The 12,416-nt window shown below is 44.4% G+C and overlaps 2 non-coding genes across 2 annotated transcripts; both read left to right on the forward strand.

Moving 5' to 3' along the window:
- Nucleotides 1–5,657: 5,657 nt before the first annotated feature.
- Nucleotides 5,658–5,731, forward strand: TRNAN-GUU (transfer RNA asparagine (anticodon GUU)). The gene has a single exon. It is a non-coding gene; the product is annotated as a tRNA-Asn (tRNA).
- A 6,021-nt stretch (nt 5,732–11,752) lies between these two features.
- On the forward strand, nt 11,753–11,916 carry LOC114674645 (U1 spliceosomal RNA). The gene has a single exon (XR_003725765.1). It is a non-coding gene; the product is annotated as a U1 spliceosomal RNA (small nuclear RNA).
- Nucleotides 11,917–12,416: the final 500 nt, after the last annotated feature.

Genomic DNA, 12,416 nt, shown 5'->3' on the forward strand with positions numbered 1-12,416 from the left:
AGACTGAAAGGGTCAATTTCTATGTTTATTCAAAAGAAACCGTAAACATCAGTTCTAGGGAACAATTGGGTTGGTTTAAAACTCACTTCAGCTTTCTTATGGTTGCTGATTACATAATTATGTTACATTGCATGGCAAATGGATTTTGCAGATACAATTAAATTAACCTTAAAATGGGGAGATTATAAAGGTTGACTAATGTAATAACACGGGCCTTTAAAGTCTGGGTCTAGAGGTCAGAGGTCAGTGAACTAGGAAGTCAGAGAGATCCAAAATATGTTAGTGATTCAATGAGGAAGAAACCCTTCATTGCTGACTTTGAAGATGGTGAGAGTCACAAATAAAGTCCTCAGTCCAACAACTTCATAGTTAGTGCTACCTGCAAATATGAGCTAAGAATATTTTTAAATGCATTTACAATATGCGGTGAACAGATTCACATTGTCTCTGCCTACTCTTCTCTTTCGCTTTGTCCCTGCATGCTACTATGTCTGTCTAGATGGGGGGACACAAAAACCAGGCCTTTGTGCAGCTTTCTCTCCTCTCCTGGAATGCTATTGCTCACTAGAGCCAGATAGCACTGCTGAAGGTGGCTGAGTACAGGCAACTGATGGTGTTGGAAGCCATAGGTCCTTGATTAATTCAGCCGAGATTGCACCACTGCACTCCAGCCTGGGTGATCGAGTGAGACCCCGTCTTAATAAACAAACAAACAAACAAACAAAACCTGCCCATGAAAGGGGAAAGGATCAATAAATGGGTATTCCAAAAAATCAAAAGCCACACAAATATCAAGCCAAAATAAACTGATTCCCTGACTGGAAATTGAACCCAGGCTATGGCAGCAAAAGCACAGAACTTTAAGTACTGAACTGCAAGATAGAGCATTTTAAGGGTAGCTATGACACTAGCATGTGCCTTTCTTTTAACTTGATCTTCCATCAACTTTTTAAAATAAGAGATCTCTAATTTTTTTTAAATTCAAGTGTCTAATTTAAGGGATCCATCTTCAGTCCACTGGCAACTAGAATTTCCAATGGTGTAATTATTCCAATAGCAATGCAACCAAATAGCCTCTTTGTGGAAAGCCCAGGATGTCATTTTCCAGGTTAACTTCCTGGGAAGGTCATAGAAGAGGCAATCCCAAAGATTGCCCTCCAAGAGAAAAGTTCAATGTAAGGAGTAGGCCACAGATGGTTAAGGATGATACTTGTCTCCAGCAACCCACATATTTGTGGGGGCTTCCAGTCACAGACTTGTGAGTCTGTGATACCATGTAGGCCCTCTTGGGATTGAGCTTTCTTAGGACTAATCAGGCAATAAGAGTTAAGATGACAAAAGCCTCGAAGGGATGAGATTTCTTAAGACAAACCCCAAGAACTTGACATAGTCAGAACAAAAAGTGTGCTCGGGTTCCCAGCCATTTTCAGACAGGCCACCTACTATAACCTGAAAGTTACCACCTCTTACCAGATAGGGGAAAACAAGAGAAAATGCTCCCACTTGGTCACAAGTCAAGCTCTCAAGGGCATCAAATAAGATGAGAAGGAACCTCAACCAGTACCCCCTTTTATGACAGAATAACACATAGAGACAAAGACAAAGGAACAGACAATTTCTGGGAAGAAAGGGATTAAACAATATGAATTGGTACCACAAAGTACCAAAAAGCACACCAGAGTCACTACACCCAAGACTAGTCACACAAATCCTTTTCTCCCATTAATCAAGATTTTGGAGAGGGAAAAGAAACAGTGATTTTTCCTGTCCACTTGATCAGATTCCACATAGAGAAGGAGGCCGGGAGCCTGGCTGGTAAAAATTTATTACCCTATGACAACTGATCAGATCCTGGGTTCTTCACTGCAGCTTCCAGAAGAGCAGAGCTTTGCTATCCTGCTTACAGCTCCAAAACTGTAGGGGTCAGTGGAATCCCTCCCTCTTAACCCTCTGAAGTTTCACTCAAAAATCAAGTCACAAAAGGCAGATTAGTTGGAGAAAAGGCATAAAATGTACTGACATGTACATGGGGAGGGCCACAGAGTGATTACCCTACCCATAATGGGATGCAGAAGCTTATATACCATCTCAAGGTAACAGAATGAATGAGGGCTCAAAGCATGGCCAAAACCAGGTTCCATCAGAGTCAGTGGTGTATCCATTTATTGTGGGCAAGACAGGTTATGGGAGGCAGAGAAGAGGAGGCTTGGCTAGCAAAGTTGGTCTTAATATGTAAATGAAACCTTACAGGTAGCAGCGCTCAGAGAGAATAAACCCTAAAACTTTCCTTCAGACCTTTACAGGTGTCAGACTCTCAGTTCATCTTTCCTAGATCTGGGCAAGGAAAGACCTGGCTGCATCAGTGCAGACTCCCTACATATGCAAATCTCCCCAACAAAAGATAACGTTGCAGGGCTACGTCTGCAGCTGGCTTTCTAAACAGACATCTCAAAATATGTCAAAGCAATGTATTTGGAGGTAAATTATTTTTAATTCCTTGATGTCTACATCCTGATGCACCTACCGTTTCAATGCACCATTGTTGGTGGCAACTCCATTCTTCCCTACACTCAAGCCAAAAAAATAGATTCTCCTTGAGGCTAGTCTTTTTCTCATAGCACACATACTGTTTTTCAGAAGAATTATGTTTCCTGTTTGGGTTAATTACAGACTTTGATCTGCCCAATCTTTCTCTTTCTTGGTCTCTGAATTTTGGCAAAGGAGTCTCCTGATACAGGCGGGATCGATTCTAATGATGATTCTCAAAACTGTCAGACTTATTTAAGAGCCTTAATCTCGGGGTCAGGGTTTGGGCCGCCCTTGAACCTTTTCTTTGGGCCTACTTGTCAAAATCAGCCTGGTCAGGCCTGTCTTCAAGGCCCAGGGTCAGGGCCAGGTCCTCCCGATGCTTCTTGAAGCTTCTCCCGCTGGGTCAGCAGCCACCCTCCCCTTCCCTATGACCTGCAGAGAAGCTCCAGGGGGCATTTATTCAATTTGCTAGGAACCCAGGAGGCGCAGGTGCGAGGTGACTCTGGGGTTCCCACCGCACCCGCCGCCCTCCTTGGTCCTCTCGCTGTCTCAGGCAAGCAACAAAGTTCCAGGTGAGCTTGGGCGCCAAAGACACCCAACCAGAGAGGGGACCGGTAGGGAAGGGCACCGGCCCTTAGTTCCTTCTCAGTAGGAATCCGAAAAAACTCTTGAAGAAATAGAACGGGAGAGTTGGAAGTAGATCAAAGGGAAAGAAAGAAATCCTAGGAGATTTCCCATCTGAAGGCACCACGAAGAGAAAGTCCACCTCCTCTGGGCCGGATCCTCACCTCACTGGTGAACAGAGTTCCAGTCTCCGTTGGAGACCAAATCAGTTGATTTTGGCTTGACTCCTAGTGAAGAAGCCACGCTTTGTCCTCCCCTGTTTAGCTCTTGATCCTGAAGCACTTGATTGTCTCTCTCAGGCTTTCCATGGATTCCAGGGATGCAACTGAGAAGGTTGTTTTTAATGCACTTACTTGAAGTAAGAATAGTTTAAAGTATTTTTGCAAAGAAAAAGGTTTCCTTTTGCACTGAAGACATTCAGATGTGAGGAAAATCACTCGGCTGGGGAAAGCAAATGCTGTTGAGAATGTCTCACAAACACAAATTACACGTCAGCAGGTAGGTTTGACTCTCAGGTTGGGCACATTTTAAGCGCACTGTTGGTGGAACTTAAGATGAATCTAGGACATTCATGATTAATATTTTTAGTTTTTTAGTAAAATTTAATATTTTAAATTTAAATACACAATCCGAAAATTATATAACCAGCACGAGAAACTGGCTTTATGCCATTTTTACAAACACAGGAAAGAAAGATGATATTATAATGACAATGCTTCATAAATGGCAACATTTTTTAAGTACCTAGAGAAAAAAAGGTAACCTAGAATTCTATGCAAAAATAAAATTTCAAAACTGTGAGTGAAATAAGGATACTGAAAAACATACAAAAGCTAAAGGAATTCACCAACCCATGCTACAAGAAATCTTAAGAGTCTTCCAAGCAGAAGCAAAAGGATACCAGATAAAAATGTGGGCCCATACAAAGAAACCAATATTGGAAATGGCCTTTAGAAAGCATGTACTATATGTTTTCTTATAATTTAAATATTTTAAAAAATATTTGACATAATAAATAAAAGTAATAATAATCACAAAGCTTATAATAAATAAAGTAAAATTACATAACACTAGGATAAAGGTCAGAAAGGGAGGTATAATGACAATTGAAAGCAGACTGTAATAAATTAAAGATGTATCCCAGAAACCCTAATGCAGCCACTGAAATAAGAAAAGGGTTATAGCTAATAAAGCAACAAAGGAAAGAAAATGGAATGAAATAAAAGCTATGTAAACACTATGCTGGAACAACTGCTCTCCAGGCCTCTACCCTATAGAAATATACCAGTGGGCAATGAGAAGTGTACAAGAATGATGACTGCAGCATTATTTGTAATCATAAAATAATAGAACCAAAGTAATTTTAAAGAGATATGAAAAGGGTTTTATTTATTTATTTAACAGACAATTTAACAAACAAACAATGGAAGCAAGTCCTTTGCAAAAAGGAACACAGAGGGTCATGATGATGCTACTCCTCCATGGATTTCAGGGTTCCCAGACGCCTAGGTTTCTGTCTAGTTCTGGAAGATGTTATTCTATGGGAGCAACAGGTCCTCGAGTTTGGGGCTCTTTCAGGTTCTCTCTCCATTTCCCCATTCTGCTACAATAAATAAACAAACAAAAACAATTCTCACCTCCAGAAGATCCCACCTGTGCCTCTGCACGAGCCTTTCAGGAGGTCTGGAGGTCTGGTCCGCCGCTCCCCGGCTTCTTTCCCAGCTTTTGCTTTTCCCTTCCGCTGCTCCCGCCCTACGGTCCCACGACCCGACCACCGCCCAGCTGAGCCCCCGCGGCTCCACCGCGCAGAAGGTGCACCGGAGGCCCTGCCAGTTGCCCGCCCCGCGGGGGTGTCGAGAAATCAACGCTTTGTAAACAGAACTTCCCCATTGAAAAAACCTCTTGATTTCCACTCTTAGGGCTCTTCAAAGGACTGAAAGCTAAAGGCGACGATGGATTCATTCGGCAAGTCCTAGTCGTCCGCCCTGGTGAGTGCCAGACCCTGCTCCCCGCAAGGGGACCCACGAGCGACCCTCGCCACCATCCCTGCCCTGGTGGAGCCCCCGTGCGGGACACAGGATCCGAAGATGGCAGCGGCAGCTCCGCAGCGGCCCCGAAAGCAACTGGGCAGGGTGGGCACAGGCTCCCTCACTTGGTGAAGGCGGTACAAAGAACGGGAAGAACCATCCCGGGAGCCCGCCGGGTGTTCAGCTTCCCTTGGGACCCCAGGCTGCTCGGGCTGGGTCGCGGACCGGGGAGTTTCTGGGGGCTTCTGAAGCAGGAGAGGGGCAGGGCAGGCGAAGGCCATTCGGCTCTCCGTCTGGCTCCAAAATCTCCTAACGCGCAGGTGTCCAACGTGACCAGCGCAACTCACCACTCTAATCTCTCTGGTTTTCCAAGGCCTTGCTCAGTCGTCCTGCCAGGCGGGCCCTGAGAATAAACGGGACAAAGGAAGTTTAGTGAGTGCGCCCTTCATATATCGCGTAGTAGAACTAGCAGTCCCTGTCTCTGTGGCGCAATCGGTTAGCGCGTTCGGCTGTTAACCGAAAGGTTGGTGGTTCGAGCCCACCCAGGGACGCTTATTGCAACTTTTAAAGCATTCAGGCATTGACCATCACTAGACAAATGGGGGAAATGTTATCTTCCCTTAGTATCAAGCCACTAATTTATGACTGATCCATGTCGCGGGCCAGTCCCAAGCCACTAATTTATGACTGTTCCATGTCAAGGGCCAGCCCACCTTCCCGACCAGATTCTAAACCGGGTATCTCCTGAAATGGCGGGGTTACACCTGTGTAACACAGGAAAGCTGAAACAGAGACCTAGGAACCCACTTCTGGTGTGATAAAATTCTAATTCAGTCCGTTATACGCTTAGATGAGTAATTTACATGCCTCCATTTTTTCATATTTTAGTAATAGGAGTCCAGTAGTATCTCCAGAATGTTACTGGATTTACTGATTGTTCTATCAATAATGTGACCAGTGGAATCAGTCATCATCATAGTGATCCTCTCCATCATTTTTGAAAACAGTATTTTTCCCCAGTTTGTGCATGATTTATTTAACTCTTTTCAAAATGTTTTTGTTAGCCAGGTGTGGTGGCATGTGCCTGTAATCCCAGCTACTCGGGAGGTTGAGGCAGGAGAATCGTTTGAACTTGGGAGGTGGAGGCTGCAGGGAGCTCAGATCGGTATACACTCCAGCCTGGGCAACAGAGTGTGACTCTATCTCAAAAGAAAAAAAATGTTTTTGGGATGAGGTTGGTTTCATGGTTTTAGGATTACAAAGAATGCTGCAGTCACTATTCTGGTACACATATCTTTGGTCATTGTGGAAATGTCTACACCGCAGATATTTCTATAGTGTAGAGAACTGAATGCACCATTGCTACATTATAGTGTTTATATAATGCTTCTAATTTGAGTACATTCTGCAAATGTATCTTTCACTGGAGCAATACCTAATAATATTCCAATATGAATATTTATAAGAGGAAACATGCAGATGTGCAATTGAGTTTCGTGCCTCTCCATGGGGACCCTGTTTATAAAATGGTGGCATTAGCTATCTGAGAGTGGAGTTTGCAGCCCTCTGACATCAAAAGCTGAAGCAGAGGACATGAAAACCCTCACTGCACATCCTCTGTAGTCTGGCCAGAATCATTCCTAGGTCGGTGGTCTCTTACCAGGAGGAAATGCTGCTTGGCTGCTTTGTCAAAACCACAAAAGGGAGGGAAAGTATTAGGCTGCTGGTTGATAACAGTAGTGAAGCAAGTCTTTCCAAAGAGTTGGTTTGTTAACCCTTAGGGAAAAAAGTCCTAATTCTTACCAGATGGTGCCGTGCAGTTTCAGGCTCTTGGTGTCCCAAACAAAGAATTGTACATGACACATACAAAGCAGCAAAGCAAAACAAAAGTTTATTAAGTACAGTAACACTCTCGGAGTGGGGAGAGTGGGCTGACCTCTGGGAGATGAGATCAGTATTAGTTTGATGTACTTTGGGTCTTTTTATGTGTGATTTTTTTTTTCTTCTCTTCACAAGGATGCCTAATCTTTAGCCATTGTTCGCCTTTAGATTGATAGGTGGGTTGCTTAGTTACTTTGGCGCTTGTGTGCTTGCATGTTGCCTCCATCCCATAATTTTAAGTACATGCATGGTATGCAGTCCATATGCCTGAGTTTTAATGAGCTGATTATCATATAGAGTCATGTTAAGGATACTTTTTTTCTCGAATGCACATGTCTATCTCTGAGGAGCTGCCCCTTTACTGGTTTGGATCTTGCCAGCAATGGGGTCCTTGCTTCCTTTGTTTGTTTGTTTGTTTCTTTGTTGTAGACAGAGTCGCCTCTGTTGCCCAGTCTGGAGTGTAGTGGCGCAATCTCAGCTCACTGTAACCTCTGCCTCCCAGGTTCTAGCAATGCTCCTGTCTCAGCCTCCTGAGTAGTCTGGAGTACAGGAGTGCACCACCACGCCCAGCTAATTTTTTGTATTTTTAGTGGAGCTGGCGTTTCGCCATGTAGGCCAGGCTGATCTCAAACTCCTGACCTCAGGTGATCTACCTGCCTTGGCCTCCCAAAATGTTGGGACTACAGGCGTGAGCCAGTGCGCCTGGCCTTGCTTGCTTTTTTTAATCTTACTTTTTGTTTTGGCTGCTCAACTTCTGCCTTTTATCTTGCTTCTTGCTCTCCTGCCACATCTCCTTGCTTCTGTTTCTGCCTTTACTCATTCTGCCTTTATCCAACTTCCAATTCCCTCTGCTGCTCTCCTGCCTCATCTCATAATGGCAGTTAGTGAGGGAGGGGTTTTAAGGGAGCATGTCCGACCTCCTATCCTGTCACAGCCAGAAACAGCTTTCAAGGTTTCTCTGCGATCCTGTCAGCCAAGAGGGGGTCGGTTCAGTTGGTTGTAGGGCCTAGGGCTTATTTTTATTTCTCAATCCTGACAAGGGAAGGCTGGATTAATGCAGATTCTCTCCAGGTGAAAATTTCCCCTACAAAAGATAGTTTTGCAGAGTTACTTCTGTTTGCTGGCTGACAGCCATCTTAAAATATGCCAAAGAAATATATTCTGGGGTAAAATATTTTGATTTTCTTCATCTATCTACAGCTTCACCATGCTGACAGCCTCCAGTCCAAGCATACCTGAAGCCTTTCTTTTTAAAAAGCTTTCCCACCCTTCTGACTGCCTTCAAGTCTCTACCAAAACACAAGTAACAGTGACTGACTCCCTCCTATAGCAAACTCAGAATAAATAGCCTTTGCTTTTTTTCATTTGATTGGTCTTTGCAGAAGCTTCAATGTAGAGTTGACAAGGACTCCATCTTTGACCAAACCTTAGTAGATTCCTCTGAGCCCTTTTCTCTATTAGTTCTTTGCTTGCCAAGTCCAGTTTTAGAAAAGAGTACTGTTGAGTCTAGTTTAGCAAGAGTCCTCCCAACCACCTTTGATAGCTAATCAAGTTCCTCTTAGTAATTTTCCATCCACTAACTTTCTTATCTTGCCAATTGGCTATAATCTTCAACTTTTCCTGCTGTATTTGAGGTTGAGCTCAGTTCTCTGCTGGTCTCTCTTGCCTACTGTAGTACATACAATAAAATGTGTCGCCTACTGTAGTACATACAATAAAATCTGTCTGATGTTTTTAACAACTGTCCAGTGTAGTCCCTCAGAAACTGCCTTTGCAAAATTCTGACAATAAGAGAAAGCTGACATGGCTGACTCCATCTTGGTTCTAGCCTCACAGGCTGGCTGTCTTTGCTCATTCCTGTGCAATTTCTCCCAAGCTCTCTTTGGGAAAAATTGTGTTTATAGTTTAAATCAGGGGTCTGCAACCCCCAGGGCCACAAGACAGGTACTGGTCCATGGCCTGTTAGGAACTCAGCCGAGCAGCAGGAAGTGAGCTGCAGGCTTTGGAGCATTACCCCCTGAGCTCCACCTCTTGTCAGATCAGCATTGGCATTAGATTCTCATCGGAGCTCGGACCCTATTGGGAACTGCACATGTGAGGGATTCCAGATTGCACACTCCTTACGAGACTGTAACTAATGCCTGATGACCTGAGGTGCAACAGTTTCATCGGGAAACCATCCACCATCCCCTTCCATGAAAAAATTGTCTTCCATGAAACCAGTCCCTGGTGCCAAAAAGGTTGGGGACAGCCAAAAAGGTTGGTTTAAATGATAACCTTCCCCAAAACTAAATTACCCCTGTAAAACTAATGAAAGGCCACCAAGTTAGAAGGATGAAAGGGGCCTGAATTCTACTAAGATGTATGCCTTGTTAAATAATTATCAGCCGTTATTCCAGAGGTCGCAAGATTTGCAGCTTCCCCAATTACTGCTGTGAAGAACATCACTATTGTAGAACCTAAGATTGGCCTCTTGAGATGTCTTTTCAGGCTTTTGCATGTCTGACTACTGGATGGCACCATTTGGCCCGAAAATCAACCAGTCCCTTAGCCCCCACCCAGAAGCTGACTCAATGCGGGGGGGCCATTTTCCACACCCCTGTGATTTCATCTCCAACAATCAGCACTGCCCAAACCCTAGCCCCCACCCTACCAAACTATCTTTGAAAAACCCTTTACCTCCAAGCCTTCAGTGAGATCGATTTGAGTAGTAACTCTGTCTCCCACAGGTTGTGGCTGGCCTGTGTCAAATGAAACTCTTTACTGCAATGCCATGGTCTCCACGAATTGATTTTGTGTGTACAGTGGGCAGGAAGAACCCATCAGGCGGTTACATCTGCAGGATGGTGCCAGTTCTTTCCACAAAGGCTGGTCAGATACCCAGAAAGTATTTCTCCACTATTACGTGGACCGTGTGTCTCCCTGTCAGTCTCCAGGGAATGGGGCCTGGCTTTAGTATTTAGTATTCAGCAGTTACTATACTGTCACCTAATCCCTCATTTTCAATATTTTTCCATGACTTCCAGTGGCCTGACTGGCCACCATGCCACAGAATCTTTACTTTATGGTCTCCAAGGAGAACTCTCCACTCGATATTTTGTGATTTGAGCGATGGAATAGAATGTGATACTGGTGGGCTAGGGGAGGTCCCCGGACACTGGTGGGATCTCGACCCCAGCTGTGGTGTCCAGGCTCTTGACACCATCTCAAGAATGAAGTCAAGGATGAGTCCGCAAACAGTGAAAGAAGAGATTTATTGCAAAGCAAAAAGTACACACTCAGGAAAGGGGATTTTGAGCATACCCGAGAGAGAACAATGGGTTCTGGGGTTTCATCTTGATGGATTACTTTAACCAAGGAGTGGAATATTCATGACAATTCCTGGATAAAGGTGGAGATGTCTCGGAACTGTGGTGCCATCCATTTTTACATCAAACATTGGTCTCAGAACTGTTATGGCACTGGTGGGTGTGTGATTTACTATGTTAATGAGCATAAAATGAGGGCCTAGGTAAAACCTACGTCAAATCCAGCACCACATTGTGTCCAGTCAGTCTTAGATAGCTTGGTCCACACTGGTTTTTCAGCGTCTTATGAGCCCATAGCCTTAAGTCAGGTAAATCTGCTGCCTAGAATTTGTTATCCTGTGATCACCCTGTATTATTTCTGTCTCAAATCTACTTGGAAATATTAAAATGGTCTTTGACTTGGGCATGCCAACTTTGCTTACTTCACAGTGTTTCTTGCGCCATAATCCAATATAAGAAAAGATGATCCAGACATTTGTTAAACATCTCAAATAAGATGTATCCCAGGTATTTGTGTCAAATTTGGATTATTTTAATTTTTGTCTTTGCAGAATATAAAATACTAACATGAAGTAAGCACTAAGGTCTGGAGATGGCTGTGCAAGAGATGACAAAGTCCAACACCACGTTTGAGAGTATCCAATAATCTCTTCTGGGGCAGCGTATTTTTCTACAATACTGAATTTGGAAAAAAACAAAAAAAACACAAAAAAAAATAACTACAAGATTCATGAAACTGGACAACTGTCTTTATAACATTACCAGTGATAAAATCAGTAAGGAAGGCTGGTTTGCAGTCATCTGAGCAGTCTCTTTACTTTCATAAATATGGTTTCTCTCTGATATTAAACTGCTTCCAATTTCAAGCGAATGCTACATCCCAAGGATAAGGATGTGAAGAGAACCGGTTTCTTTTGTAATCCTAAACGTTCTAGTCTGCGAATTAAAAGCCATTATTTGAAGAAGGGTTCCCAACCTCCATCTGGCCGCCGAAAGGTTGCTTCACAACACAGGCTAACGACCAGCTTTTTTGAGAGAGCGCAGATGCGGGGGCGGAGGGAAAAAGCAGAGGCAGACGTCACTTCCTTTTGCTGGCTTCGCAGCGGGTTGGTCTGCTGAGTGGCAGAAAGGCAGGGACTGGGAAAGGCACTGTCGGTGACATCACAGATAGGGCGACTTCTATGTAGATGAGGCAGCGCAGGGGCTGCTGCTTCCCACGAAGGAGTTCCCGTGCTGTGGGAGCGGGTTCAGGACCGCTGGTCGGACCTGAGAGTCCCAGCTGTGTGCCAGGGCTAGAAGGGCTCGGGAGTGCACGGGGCAAGTAACCTTGTGTGTAAAGGGTGAGACGTATGAGGCTGTGGCTGGGCAGAGGTGCCGGAGCTCATACTTACCTGGCAGGGGAGATACCATGATCACGAAGGTGGTTTTCCCAGGGCGAGGCTTATCCATTGCACTCCGGATGTGCTGACCCCTGCGATTTCCCCAAATGTGGGAAACTCGACTGCATAATTTGTGGTAGTGGGGGACTGCGTTCGCGCTTTCCCCTGAGTTTTTTAGTTAAAAGAATAGGTTGTCTACTAGGTTTGTGTTTTGTGTGGTGTGTAAATGTTATTATTATTGTGGAAGGCTGGAGAATGGTAAGTAACATATCGATTCTCTGTCAGAGGAGAAATAAGAACTTTCAACCCTTGCAACATAAGGTAACTACTGAGAAGGCTGCACAGCTCTTCCCTTTCTATGCGGGGCTGCCTTCTGCAGAGATTGGTCCACGGTCTCCAATGTCTTGGGTTCTCACGATCTGTAAAAATCTTCGTGTTGTTCCCTATCCCCCAGTCACCTTTTATACAGCTTCTGCTTAACTGCAGCCCCCACAGTAGTTTGTAGGATTTCTGTGCTAGTGGGGAATGCGTTCTCACTTCATAGAGCCAGGTACAAACTACGCAGACGGGCGCTGTTCTTTGGGAAGAAAACAGGGCCTTTGGGACTCTTAGTGTCACCGCTGGATTGTATACATAACACGCTTACTTTGTGTAGGGGAACGGCTCTC

Source organism: Macaca mulatta, chromosome 1, assembly GCF_049350105.2.
Source record: "Macaca mulatta isolate MMU2019108-1 chromosome 1, T2T-MMU8v2.0, whole genome shotgun sequence".
Classification (NCBI taxonomy): Eukaryota; Metazoa; Chordata; class Mammalia; order Primates; family Cercopithecidae; genus Macaca; species Macaca mulatta.